The sequence below is a fragment of the Cavia porcellus genome, unplaced genomic scaffold, assembly GCF_034190915.1.
Source record: "Cavia porcellus strain 051 isolate PalLab524CR breed Dunkin Hartley unplaced genomic scaffold, mCavPor4.1 scaffold_47, whole genome shotgun sequence".
In the NCBI taxonomy this organism is placed as follows: domain Eukaryota; kingdom Metazoa; phylum Chordata; class Mammalia; order Rodentia; family Caviidae; genus Cavia; species Cavia porcellus.
Genome location: NW_026947530.1, coordinates 1,132,762 through 1,148,418, shown reverse-complemented (window position 1 = coordinate 1,148,418; position 15,657 = coordinate 1,132,762).

Genomic DNA, 15,657 nt, shown 5'->3' with positions numbered 1-15,657 from the left:
GCTAACCCTAAACCTAACCCTAACCATAACCCTAACACTAACTCTAACACTAACCTTAATACTAAACCGAAAACTAACCTCTGACCCTAACCCTAACGCTAATGCTAAGCCTAACCCTAACATTAACCTCTAACTGTAATGCTAACCGTAACGCTGATACCTAACATTGACCCTAACCCTAACACTAACCCTAACCCTAACCCCAACACTAACCCTGAACTGTAAACCTAACCATAATGTGAACCCTAACCCCCTAACACTAATACTAACCCTAAGCTTCACCTCTAACCCTTACCCTAATCCTAACCCTAACCCTAAACATTTACACTAACAATAACCCTAAAGCAAACACTAACTCTAGCCTTATCCCTGACCTTAAACTGTAACCGTATCCCTAACCCTAACCCTAACCCTAACACTAGGATAACCCTACCTTATCTCTAAAGCTAACACTAACCCTGTCTAGTTCTAAACCTAAATCTAAACCTAACCCTAACCCTGACCGTAACCCTAACCTTAACCATAACACTAAACCGAGCCCTAAGGTAACCATCACCCTAACCACTAACCCTAACCCTAATCTTAACCTTAACACTAACCCTAACCCTAAACTCTAACCCTAACCCTAACCCTAACACTAACCCTAAACCTAACCATAACCATAATCCTAATCCAAAACCTAATGCTAACCACTAAACCAAAACCTAATCCTAACCCTAACCTTAACCCTGATCCTAGACCTAACCCTGACGCCTAATGGTTAACCAAATCCTAACCCTAAAAATAACCCAATCCCCAACCCTAAACCTAAGCCTAACCCTAACCGTAATCCTAACCCTAATCCTTAACCTTAACCCTACCCCAAACCTAACCCTAAACCTAACAGTAACCCAAAACCTAATCCTAACCCTAACCCTATCCCTAACCATAACCATAACCATAACCATAACATATACCCCTAACACTAAACCTAACCTTAACCCAAACATAAACACTAACCCTAACCCTAACCCTAAATAAACAGAAATCTAATCCCTACTCGTAAACCTAACCCCAACCCTAATACATAACCTTAACCCTAAACATAACCCTAAACCTAAACCTAACACTAACCATAACACTGACCGTAAACCTAAGCTTAAACGTAACCCTAAACCGAACCCTAACACTAACACTAAACCATAACTCTAACCCTAACCCTAATCCTAAACCTAAACCTAACCCTAACCCTAACCTCTAACCCCTAACCCTAACACTTACCCCAACCCTAAGCTTAACCCTAACACTAATCTCTAACCATAACGCTAACCCTAACACTAACACCTAACACTGACCCTAAACTAACGCTAAGCCTAACCCTATACCTAACAGTAATCCGAACCCTATCTCAAAGCCTGTCCCTAATCCTAACCCTCACTCTAAACTCTAACGCTAACCCTAACCCTAAAAATAAACTCTTATGCTAACAATAACCCTAAACTTAACACTAACTCTAAACCTAACCCTGACCTTAAACTATCCCTAACCCTAACCCTATGATAACCCTAACCTTAACCCAAACCCTAACTCTAACCATGTCTAGCTCTACCCTTAACCCTAACCATAACCATAACCGTAACCCTAACTGTAACCCTAAACCGAGCCCTAACGTAATCCTCACCCTTACCTCTAACCCTAACACTAACATTAACACTAACCCTAACCTCTAACCCTAACACTAACCCTCACCCTAACCCTAACACTAACGCTAACCACTAACCCTAACCCTAAACCTAACTCTAACACTAAACCTAGTACTAACCCTAACCATGATGCCTAACTGTAACCCAAACCCTAACACTAACACTAATACTGACCCTAAGCCTAAAGCTAAGCCTAACCCGATCCCTAACCCTAACCCTAAGCCTAACCCTAACCCTAACTCTAACCCTAAACCTAACCCTAACCCTAATCCAAACCCTAACCCTTACCTTAACCCTAATCCAAATGCTAACCCTAACCTCTAACCTCAAACCATAACCCTAACCCTAACTCTAACCTCTAACCCTAACTATAACCCTAACCCTAACCCTAACCCTGACCCTAAACTCAAACCCTAACCATAGCCCTAACCCAAACATTAACGCTACGATAACCCAAGCCTAACACTAACCCTAACCCTACCTAGCACTAACCCTAATACTAATCCTAACCCACAACCCCTAACTCTAAAATGTAGCCCTAACAATAAACTTAACCCTAACCCTAAACCTAACCCTAACATTAAGCCTAACGCTAACCCTAAGCCTACCCCTAATGCTAACTCTAACCCTAACCCTAACCCTAATCCAAACCCTAACCCTAACCTTAACCCTAATCCAAACCTGAACCCTAACCTCTAACCTCTAACCATAACCCTAACCCTAACCCTGACTTCTAACCCTAACAATAACCCTAATCCTAACACTAACTCTAATCCTAACCCTGAACATACCCCTAACCCTAACTCAAACACTAATCTCTAACCTTAACAATAATCCTAACTGTAACACTAACCCTAACCCTAACTCTGATCCTAAACTCTAACCCTATCCATAACCCTAACCCTAACACAAATGCTACGATAACCCTAAACCTAAAACTGCCTAGCACTAACAGTAATCCTAATCCAAACCCATAACCCTTAACCCTAACTTATAGCCCTAACAATAACCTTAACTTAACCCTAACCCTAACCCTAACCCTAACCGTAACCCTAACCCTAATCAATACTGTGAACCGAACCCTAAATTAAACATCACTCTAACACCTAACCCTATTCCTAATCCTAACCCTAACCCTAATCCTAACCTAACAACTGACCCTAGCCCTAACGCTTACCCTCACCCTACCCCTAACATTAATCCTAACCCAAACCCTAACCCTAACGGTAACCCTAATCCTAACCATAACCACAAGCCTAATCCGATTCGTAAACAAAACCCTGAGCCTAACATTAACAATATCCCTAACCCTAACACTAACATCAAACTTAAAACTAAGCCTAACACTAACGAAACACTAACCATAATCCCTAAACCTAACTCTAACCCCTATCATTAAACCTAACCCTAACACTAACCCTAAACCTAACCCTAATTGATAATACTTATGCTAACCCTAACCCTTACCCTAACCCTAACCATAACCCTAAACCTGAACCTAAACCTAACCATAAACCCTAACTCTAAACCTAAACCTAACCCTAACCATAATCCTAACACTAACCCTAATCCCTAACCTTAACACTAACACCAACTCTGACTTCTAACCCTAACCCTAAATGTAACTCTTTCCCTAAACTCTAACACTAACCATAACCCTAACCCTAACCATAACCCTAACCCTAATCATAACCCTGAACCAAATACTAAATTAAACATCACTCTAACACCTAACCCTATTCCTAATCCTAACCCTAACCCTAACCCAAACCCTAACCCTAACCCTAAGCCTAACCCTAACCCTAAGCCTAACCCTAACTTCAACACTTATCCCGAAACCTAACCCTAACCCTAAACCTAACACTAACCGTAACCCTTACCTTAAACCTAACTTTAAACGTAACCCTAAACCAACACCTAACCCTAACCAAAACACTTAACCTAACACTAAACCTAACCCTAACCCTAATCCAAACCCTAACCCTTACCTTAACCCTAATCCAAATGCTAACCCTAAAATCTAACCTCAAACCATAACCCTAACCCTAACTCTAACCTCTAACCCTAATTATAAGTCCTAACCCTAACACTGCCTAGCGCTAACCCTAACCCTAATCCTAACCCATAACCACTAACCCTAACCCGTTACCCTAACAATAACCTTACTTTAACCCTAACCCTAACCCTAAAGTAACCCTAACCCTAAATGTAACCCTAACCCTAACCATAACCCTGAAATGAACACTAAATTAAACCTCACCCTAAACCCTAACCCTAACACTAAACTCTAATCTTAACCCTAAACCTAACGCTATCCCTAAAACAAACCATAACCATAACCCCAACACGAACCCTAACCCTAATCCTGAACTAAACCGTTATCCTAACCCTAACCCTAGCTCTTACATTAACCTTACTTCTAACACTAATATTAACCCTAACCCTAACCCTAACCGTAACACTAACCTCTAAAGCTAACCCTAACCCTAAGCCTAACACTAACCCTAACCAACACTAACCCTAATCCCAAACCTAACCCTAACACTACCACTAACCCTAACCCTAAACCCTAACCCTAAACCTAACCCTAATCCAAACCCTAACCTTAACCCTAATCCTAACCCTAACCCTAACCTCAAACCATAACCCTAACCCTAACCCAAACCCTAACCTCTAACCATAACCATAACCCTAACACTAACACTAACTCTAACCCTAACCCTGACCCTGAACTCTAACCCTAACCCTAAACCTAACCCTATGATAACCGTAACCTTAACCCTAACCCTAACCATAACCCTGTTTAGCTCTAACCCTAACACTAACACTAATCCTAACCCTAACCGTAACCCTAACACTAACCTTAAACCTAAACCGAACCTTAACTTGACCCTCACCCAAACCTCTAACTCTAACCCTAACCCTAACGGTAACACTAACTCTAACCCTAACATCTATCCCTAACACTAACCTTAATACTAACCCTAACCATAATCATAACCATAATCCTAACCCTAACCCTAACGCTAACCCCAAACCCTAACTCTAACCCTAATCCTAATTCTAACCCTAACCTAAACTTAAGGTAAAACTAACCCTAACTCTAACACTAACCCTAACCCTAACCCGATCTCTAACCCTAACCCTGCACCTAACCCTAACACTAATCCTAACCCTATCCTTAAGCCCTAACCCTAACCCTAACCGCAACTGTAACACTAACCCTAACACTAACCCAAACACGAACACTAACCCCTAAACGTAACTATAATCATATCCCTAAAACTATTCCTAACTCTTACCCTAACTTCTCAAACTAATATTAACCTAGCCCTAAATCTAAACCTAACACTAACCCTAACATTAAAACTAAACCTAACATTAACCCTAACCCCTAAACTTAAACTCTAACCCCTAACCATAAACCCCAAACCTAAGCCTAACCCAAAACCTAACACTAACACTAACACTAACACTAACACTAACACTAACACTAACATTAATCTCTAACCCTAACGCTAACCCTAAACCTAACCCTAACCATAACCCTAACACTAACTCTAACCCTAACCTTAATACTAAACCTAAAACTAACCTCTGACCCTAACCCTAACGCTAATGCTAAGCCTAACCCTAACATTAACCTCTAACTGTAATGCTAACCCTAACACTGATACCTAACACTGACCCTAACCCTAACACTAACCCTAACCCTAACCCCAACACTAACCCTGAACTGTAAACCTAACCATAATGTGAACCCTAACCAAAACCCTAACACTAATACTAACCCTAAGCTAAACCTCTAACCCTTACCCTAATCCTAACCCTAACCCTAAACATTTACACTAACAATAACCCTAAAGCAAACACTAACTCTAGCCTTATCCCTGACCTTAAACTGTAACCGTATCCCTAACCCTAACCCTAACCCTAACACTAGGATAACCCTACCTTATCTCTAAAGCTAACACTAACCCTGTCTAGTTCTAAACCTAAATCTAAACCTAACCCTAACCCTGACCGTAACCCTAACCTTAACCATAACACTAAACCGAGCCCTAAGGTAACCATCACCCTAACCACTAACCCTAACCCTAATCTTAACCTTAACACTAACCCTAACCCTAAACTCTAACCCTAACCCTAACCCTAACACTAACCCTAAACCTAACCATAACCATAATCCTAATCCAAAACCTAATGCTAACCACTAAACCAAAACCTAATCCTAACCCTAACCCTAACCCTGATCCTAGACCTAACCCTGACGCCTAATGGTTAACCAAATCCTAACCCTAAAAATAACCCAATCCCCAACCCTAAACCTAAGCCTAACCCTAACCGTAATCCTAACCCTAATCCTTAACCCTAAGCCTACCCCAAACCTAACCCTAAACCTAACAAAAACCCAAAACTTAATCCTAACCCTAACCCTATCCCTAACCATAACCATAACCATAACCATAACATATACCCCTAACACTAAACCTAACCTTAACCCAAACATAAACACTAACCCTAACCCTAACCCTAAATAACCCGAAATCTAATCCCTACCCGTAAACCTAACCCCAACCCTAATACATAACCTTAACCCTAACCATAACCCTAAACCTAAACCTAACACTAACCATAACACTTACCGTAAACCTAACCTTAAACGTAACCCTAAACCGAACCCTAACACTAACACTAAACCATAACTCTAACCCTAACCCTAATCCTAAACCTAAACCTAACCCTAACCCTAACCTCTAACCCCTAACCCTAACACTTACCCCAACCCTAAGCTTAACCCTAACACTAATCTCTAACCATAACGCTAACCCTAACACTAACACCTAACACTGACCCTAAACTAACGCTAAGCCTAACCCTATACCTAACAGTAATCCGAACCCTATCTCAAACCCTGTCCCTAATCCTAACCCTCACTCTAAACTCTAACGCTAACCCTAACCCTAAAAATAAACTCTTACGCTAACAATAACCCTAAACTTAACACTAACTCTAAACCTAACCCTGACCTTAAACTATCCCTAACCCTAACCCTATGATAACCCTAACCTTAACCCAAACCCTAACTCTAACCATGTCTAGCTCTACCCCTAACCCTAACCATAACCATAACCGTAACCCTAACTGTAACCCTAAACCGAGCCCTAACGTAATCCTCACCCTTACCTCTAACCCTAACACTAACATTAACACTAACCCTAACCTCTAACCCTAACACTAACCCTCACCCTAACCCTAACCCTAACGCTAACCACTAACCCTAACCCTAAACCTAACTCTAACACTAAACCTAGTACTAACCCTAACCATGATGCCTAACTGTAACCCAAACCCTAACACTAACACTAATACTGACCCTAAGCCAAACCTAAGCCTAACCCGATCCCTAACCCTAACCCTAAGCCTAACCCTAACCCTAACTCTAACCCTAAACCTAACCCTAACCCTAATCCAAACCCTAACCCTTACCTTAACCCTAATCCAAATGCTAACCCTAACCTCTAACCTCAAACCATAACCCTAACCCTAACTCTAACCTCTAACCCTAACTATAACCCTAACCCTAACCCTAACCCTGACCCTAAACTCAAACCCTAACCATAGCCCTAACCCAAACATTAACGCTACGATAACCCAAGCCTAACACTAACCCTAACCCTACCTAGCACTAACCCTAATACTAATCCTAACCCACAACCCCTAACTCTAAAATGTAGCCCTAACAATAAACTTAACCCTAACCCTAAACCTAACCCTAACATTAAGCCTAACGCTAACCCTAAGCCTACCCCTAATGCTAACTCTAACCCTAACCCTAACCCTAATCCAAACCCTAACCCTAACCTTAACCCTAATCCAAACCCGAACCCTAACCTCTAACCTCTAACCATAACCCTAACCCTAACCCTGACTTCTAACCCTAACAATAACCCTAATCCTAACACTAACTCTAATCCTAACCCTGAACATACCCCTAACCCTAACTCAAACACTAATCTCTAACCTTAACAATAATCCTAACTGTAACACTAACCCTAACCCTAACTCTGATCCTAAACTCTAACCCTATCCATAACCCTAACCCTAACACTAATGCTACGATAACCCTAAACCTAAAACTGCCTAGCACTAACAGTAATCCTAATCCAAACCCATAACCCTTAACCCTAACTTGTAGCCCTAACAATAACCTTAACTTAACCCTAACCCTAACCCTAACCCTAACCGTAACCCTAACCCTAATCAATACTGTGAACCGAACCCTAAATTAAACATCACTCTAACACCTAACCCTATTCCTAATCCTAACCCTAACCCTAATCCTAACCTAACAACTGACCCTAGCCCTAACTCTTACCCTCACCCTACCCCTAACATTAATCCTAACCCAAACCCTAACACTAACGGTAACCCTAATCCTAACCATAACCACAAGCCTAACCCGATTCGTAAACAAAACCCTGAGCCTAACATTAACAATATCCCTAACCCTAACACTAACATCAACCTTAAAACTAACCCTAACACTAACGAAACACTAACCATAATCCCTAAACCTAACCCTAACCCCTATCATTAAACCTAACCCTAACACTAACCCTAAACCTAACCCTAATTGATAATACTTATGCTAACCCTAACCCTTACCCTAACCCTAACCATAACCCTAAACCTGAACATAAACCTAACCATAAACCCTAACTCTAAACCTAAACCTAACCCTAACCATAATCCTAACCCTAACCCTAATCCCTAACCTTAACACTAACACCAACTCTGACTTCTAACCCTAACCCTAAATGTAACTCTTTCCCTAAATTCTAACACTAACCATAATCCTAACCCTAATCATAACCCTGAACCAAATACTAAATTAAACATCACTCTAACACCTAACCCTATTCCTAATCCTAACCCTAACCCTAACCCAAACCCTAACCCTAACCCTAAGCCTAACCCTAACTTCAACACTTATCCCGAAACCTAACCCTAACCCTAAACCTAACACTAACCGTAACCCTTACCTTAAACCTAACCTTAAACGTAACCCTAAACCAAAACCTAACCCTAACCAAAACACTTAACCTAACCCTAAACCTAACCCTAACCCTAATCCAAACCCTAACCCTTACCTTAACCCTAATCCAAATGCTAACCCTAACCTCTAACCTCAAACCATAACCCTAACCCTAACTCTAACCTCTAACCCTAACTATAAGCCCTAACCCTAACACTGCCTAGCGCTAACCCTAAACCTAATCCTAACCCATAACCACTAACCCTAACCCGTTACCCTAACAATAACCTTACTTTAACCCTAACCCTAACCCTAAAGTAACCCTAACCCTAAATGTAACCCTAACCCTAACCATAACCCTGAAATGAACACTAAATTAAACCTCACCCTAAACCCTAACCCTAACACTAAACTCTAATCTTAACCCTAAACCTAACGCTATCCCTAAAACAAACCATAACCATAACCCCAACACGAACCCTAACCCTAATCCTGAACTAAACCGTTATCCTAACCCTAACCCTAGCTCTTACATTAACCTTACTTCTAACACTAATATTAACCCTAACCCTAACCCTAACCGTAACACTAACCTCTAAAGCTAACCCTAACCCTAAGCCTAACCCTAACCCTAACCAACACTAACCCTAATCCCAAACCTAACCCTAACACTACCACTAACCCTAACCCTAAACCCTAACCCTAAACCTAACCCTAATCCAAACCCTAACCTTAACCCTAATCCTAACCCTAACCCTAACCTCAAACCATAACCCTAACCCTAACCCAAACCCTAACCTCTAACCATAACCATAACCCTAACACTAACACTAACTCTAACCCTAACCCTGACCCTGAACTCTAACCCTAACCCTAAACCTAACCCTATGATAACCGTAACCTTAACCCTAACCCTAACCATAACCCTGTTTAGCTCTATCCCTAACACTAACACTAATCCTAACCCTAACCGTAACCCTAACACTAACCTTAAACCTAAACCGAACCTTAACTTGACCCTCACCCAAACCTCTAACTCTAACCCTAACCCTAACGGTAACACTAACTCTAACCCTAACATCTATCCCTAACACTAACCTTAATACTAACCCTAACCATAATCATAACCATAATCCTAACCCTAACCCTAACGCTAACCCCAAACCCTAACTCTAACCCTAATCCTAATTCTAACCCTAACCTAAACTTAAGGTAAAACTAACCCTAACTCTAACACTAACCCTAACCCTAACCCGATCTCTAACCCTAACCCTGCACCTAACCCTAACACTAATCCTAACCCTATCCTTAATCCCTAACCCTAACCCTAACCGCAACTGTAACACTAACCCTAACACTAACCCAAACACGAACACTAACCCCTAAACGTAACTATAATCATATCCCTAAAACTATTCCTAACTCTTACCCTAACTTCTCAAACTAATATTAACCTAGCCCTAAATCTAAACCTAACACTAACCCTAACATTAAAACTAAACCTAACATTAACCCTAACCCCTAAACTTAAACTCTAACCCCTAACCATAAACCCCAAACCTAAGCCTAACCCAAAACCTAACACTAACACTAACACTAACACTAACACTAACACTAACACTAACACTAACACTAACATTAATCTCTAACCCTAACGCTAACCCTAAACCTAACCCTAACCATAACCCTAACACTAACTCTAACCCTAACCTTAATACTAAACCTAAAACTAACCTCTGACCCTAACCCTAACGCTAATGCTAAGCCTAACCCTAACATTAACCTCTAACTGTAATGCTAACCCTAACACTGATACCTAACACTGACCCTAACCCTAACACTAACCCTAACCCTAACCCCAACACTAACCCTGAACTGTAAACCTAACCATAATGTGAACCCTAACCAAAAGCCTAACACTAATACTAACCCTAAGCTAAACCTCTAACCCTTACCCTAATCCTAACCCTAACCCTAAACATTTACACTAACAATAACCCTAAAGCAAACACTAACTCTAGCCTTATCCCTGACCTTAAACTGTAACCGTATCCCTAACCCTAACCCTAACCCTAACACTAGGATAACCCTACCTTATCTCTAAAGCTAACACTAACCCTGTCTAGTTCTAAACCTAAATCTAAACCTAACCCTAACCCTGACCGTAACCCTAACCTTAACCATAACACTAAACCGAGCCCTAAGGTAACCATCACCCTAACCACTAACCCTAACCCTAATCTTAACCTTAACACTAACCCTAACCCTAAACTCTAACCCTAACCCTAACCCTAACACTAACCCTAAACCTAACCATAACCATAATCCTAATCCAAAACCTAATGCTAACCACTAAACCAAAACCTAATCCTAACCCTAACCCTAACCCTGATCCTAGACCTAACCCTGACGCCTAATGGTTAACCAAATCCTAACCCTAAAAATAACCCAATCCCCAACCCTAAACCTAAGCCTAACCCTAACCGTAATCCTAACCCTAATCCTTAACCCTAACCCTACCCCAAACCTAACCCTAAACCTAACAAAAACCCAAAACTTAATCCTAACCCTAACCCTATCCCTAACCATAACCATAACCATAACCATAACATATACCCCTAACACTAAACCTAACCTTAACCCAAACATAAACACTAACCCTAACCCTAACCCTAAATAACCCGAAATCTAATCCCTACCCGTAAACCTAACCCCAACCCTAATACATAACCTTAACCCTAACCATAACCCTAAACCTAAACCTAACACTAACCATAACACTTACCGTAAACCTAACCTTAAACGTAACCCTAAACCGAACCCTAACACTAACACTAAACCATAACTCTAACCCTAACCCTAATCCTAAACCTAAACCTAACCCTAACCCTAACCTCTAACCCCTAACCCTAACACTTACCCCAACCCTAAGCTTAACCCTAACACTAATCTCTAACCATAACGCTAACCCTAACACTAACACCTAACACTGACCCTAAACTAACGCTAAGCCTAACCCTATACCTAACAGTAATCCGAACCCTATCTCAAAGCCTGTCCCTAATCCTAACCCTCACTCTAAACTCTAACGCTAACCCTAACCCTAAAAATAAACTCTTACGCTAACAATAACCCTAAACTTAACACTAACTCTAAACCTAAACCTGACCTTAAACTATCCCTAACCCTAACCCTATGATAACCCTAACCTTAACCCAAACCCTAACTCTAACCATGTCTAGCTCTACCCCTAACCCTAACCATAACCATAACCGTAACCCTAACTGTAACCCTAAACCGAGCCCTAACGTAATCGTCACCCTTACCTCTAACCCTAACACTAACATTAACACTAACCCTAACCTCTAACCCTAACACTAACCCTCACCCTAACCCTAACCCTAACGCTAACCACTAACCCTAACCCTAAACCTAACTCTAACACTAAACCTAGTACTAACCCTAACCATGATGCCTAACTGTAACCCAAACCCTAACACTAACACTAATACTGACCCTAAGCCTAAAGCTAAGCCTAACCCGATCCCTAACCCTAACCCTAAGCCTAACCCTAACCCTAACTCTAACCCTAAACCTAACCCTAACCCTAATCCAAACCCTAACCCTTACCTTAACCCTAATCCAAATGCTAACCCTAACCTCTAACCTCAAACCATAACCCTAACCCTAACTCTAACCTCTAACCCTAACTATAACCCTAACCCTAACCCTAACCCTGACCCTAAACTCAAACCCTAACCATAGCCCTAACCCAAACATTAACGCTACGATAACCCAAGCCTAACACTAACCCTAACCCTACCTAGCACTAACCCTAATACTAATCCTAACCCACAACCCCTAACTCTAAAATGTAGCCCTAACAATAAACTTAACCCTAACCCTAAACCTAACCCTAACATTAAGCCTAACGCTAACCCTAAGCCTACCCCTAATGCTAACTCTAACCCTAACCCTAACCCTAATCCAAACCCTAACCCTAACCTTAACCCTAATCCAAACCCGAACCCTAACCTCTAACCTCTAACCATAACCCTAACCCTAACCCTGACTTCTAACCCTAACAATAACCCTAATCCTAACACTAACTCTAATCCTAACCCTGAACATACCCCTAACCCTAACTCAAACACTAATCTCTAACCTTAACAATAATCCTAACTGTAACACTAACCCTAACCCTAACTCTGATCCTAAACTCTAACCCTATCCATAACCCTAACCCTAACACTAATGCTACGATAACCCTAAACCTAAAACTGCCTAGCACTAACAGTAATCCTAATCCAAACCCATAACCCTTAACCCTAACTTGTAGCCCTAACAATAACCTTAACTTAACCCTAACCCTAACCCTAACCCTAACCGTAACCCTAACCCTAATCAATACTTTGAACCGAACCCTAAATTAAACATCACTCTAACACCTAACCCTATTCCTAATCCTAACCCTAACCCTAATCCTAACCTAACAACTGACCCTAGCCCTAACTCTTACCCTCACCCTACCCCTAACATTAATCCTAACCCAAACCCTAACCCTAACGGTAACCCTAATCCTAACCATAACCACAAGCCTAACCCGATTCGTAAACAAAACCCTGAGCCTAACATTAACAATATCCCTAACCCTAACACTAACATCAACCTTAAAACTAACCCTAACACTAACGAAACACTAACCATAATCCCTAAACCTAACCCTAACCCCTATCATTAAACCTAACCCTAACACTAACCCTAAACCTAACCCTAATTGATAATACTTATGCTAACCCTAACCCTTACCCTAACCCTAACCATAACCCTAAACCTGAACCTAAACCTAACCATAAACCCTAACTCTAAACCTAAACCTAACCCTAACCATAATCCTAACCCTAACCCTAATCCCTAACCTTAACACTAACACCAACTCTGACTTCTAACCCTAAACCTAAATGTAACACTTTCCCTAAACTCTAACACTAACCCTAACCCTAACCATAACCATAATCCTAACCCTAATCATAACCCTGAACCGAACACTAAATTAAACATCGCTCTAACACCTAACCCTATTCCTAATCCTAACCCTAACCCTAACCCAAACCCTAAGCCTAACTCTAAGGCTAACCCTAACTGCAACACTTATCGCGAAACCTAACCCTAACCCTAAACCTAACACTAACCGTAACACTTACCTTAAACCTAACTTTAAAAGTAACCCTAAACCAAAACCTAACCCTAACCAAAACACTTAACCTAACCCTAACCCTAACACTAACCCTCACCGTAATCCTAACCCTAACCCTAATCCCTAACCTTAACCCTAACCCCAAACGTAACACTAACCCTAACACTAACCCAAACACTAACACTAACCCCTAAACGTAACCATAACCATAACACTAACCCTATCCCTAAGCTTAAACCTAACCGCTAAACCAAAACTTAACTCTAACCCTAACCCTAACCGTAAACTTAAGACTAACGCTAACATTAACCCTAACCGCTAACCCTTAAACCTAACACCTAACCATAAACGCTAACCCTAAACATAACCCTAAACCGAACCCTAAACCTAACCCTAACCCTAACGATAATCCAAACCTAACCCTAACCTTCACTTAAGGCCCTAACCCTAACCCTAACACTAACACTTGCCTCTAACCCTAAGAATAACCCTAACCCTAACACTAACCCTAACCCTAATACTGACTCTAAACTCTATCCCTAACCCTAACACTAACTATAAGCCCTAACCCTAACACTGCCTAGCGCTAACCCTAACCCTAATCCTAACCCATAACCACTAACCCTAACCCGTTACCCTAACAATAACCTTACTTTAACCCTAACCCTAACCCTAACCCTAAAGTAACCCTAACCCTAAATGTAACCCTAACCCTAACCATAACCCTGAAATGAACACTAAATTAAACCTCACCCTAAACCCTAACCCTAACACTAAATTCTAATCTTAACCCTAAACCTAACGCTATCCCTAAAACAAACCATAACCATAACCCCAACACGAACCCTAACCCTAATCCTGAACTAAACCGTTATCCTAACCCTAACCCTAGCTCTTACATTAACCTTACTTCTAACACTAATATTAACCCTAACCCTAACCCTAACCGTAACACTAACCTCTAAAGCTAACCCTAACCCTAAGCCTAACCCTAACCCTAACCAACACTAACCCTAATCCCAAACCTAACCCTAACACTACCACTAACCCTAACCCTAAACCCTAACCCTAAACCTAACCCTAATCCAAACCCTAACCTTAACCCTAATCCTAACCCTAACCCTAACCTCAAACCATAACCCTAACCCTAACCCAAACCCTAACCTCTAACCATAACCATAACCCTAACACTAACACTAACTCTAACCCTAACCCTGACCCTGAACTCTAACCCTAACCCTAAACCTAACCCTATGATAACCGTAACCTTAACCCTAACCCTAACCATAACCCTGTTTAGCTCTAACCCTAACACTAACACTAATCCTAACCCTAACCGTAACCCTAACACTAACCTTAAACCTAAACCGAACCTTAACTTGACCCTCACCCAAACCTCTAACTCTAACCCTAACCCTAACGGTAACACTAACTCTAACCCTAACATCTATCCCTAACACTAACCTTAATACTAACCCTAACCATAATCATAACCATAATCCTAACCCTAACCCTAACGCTAACCCCAAACCCTAACTCTAACCCTAATCCTAATTCTAACCCTAACCTAAACTTAAGGTAAAACTAACCCTAACTCTAACACTAACCCTAACCCTAACCCGATCTCTAACCCTAACCCTGCACCTAACCCTAACACTAATCCTAACCCTATCCTTAATCCCTAACCCTAACCCTAACCGCAACTGTAACACTAACCCTAACACTAACCCAAACACGAA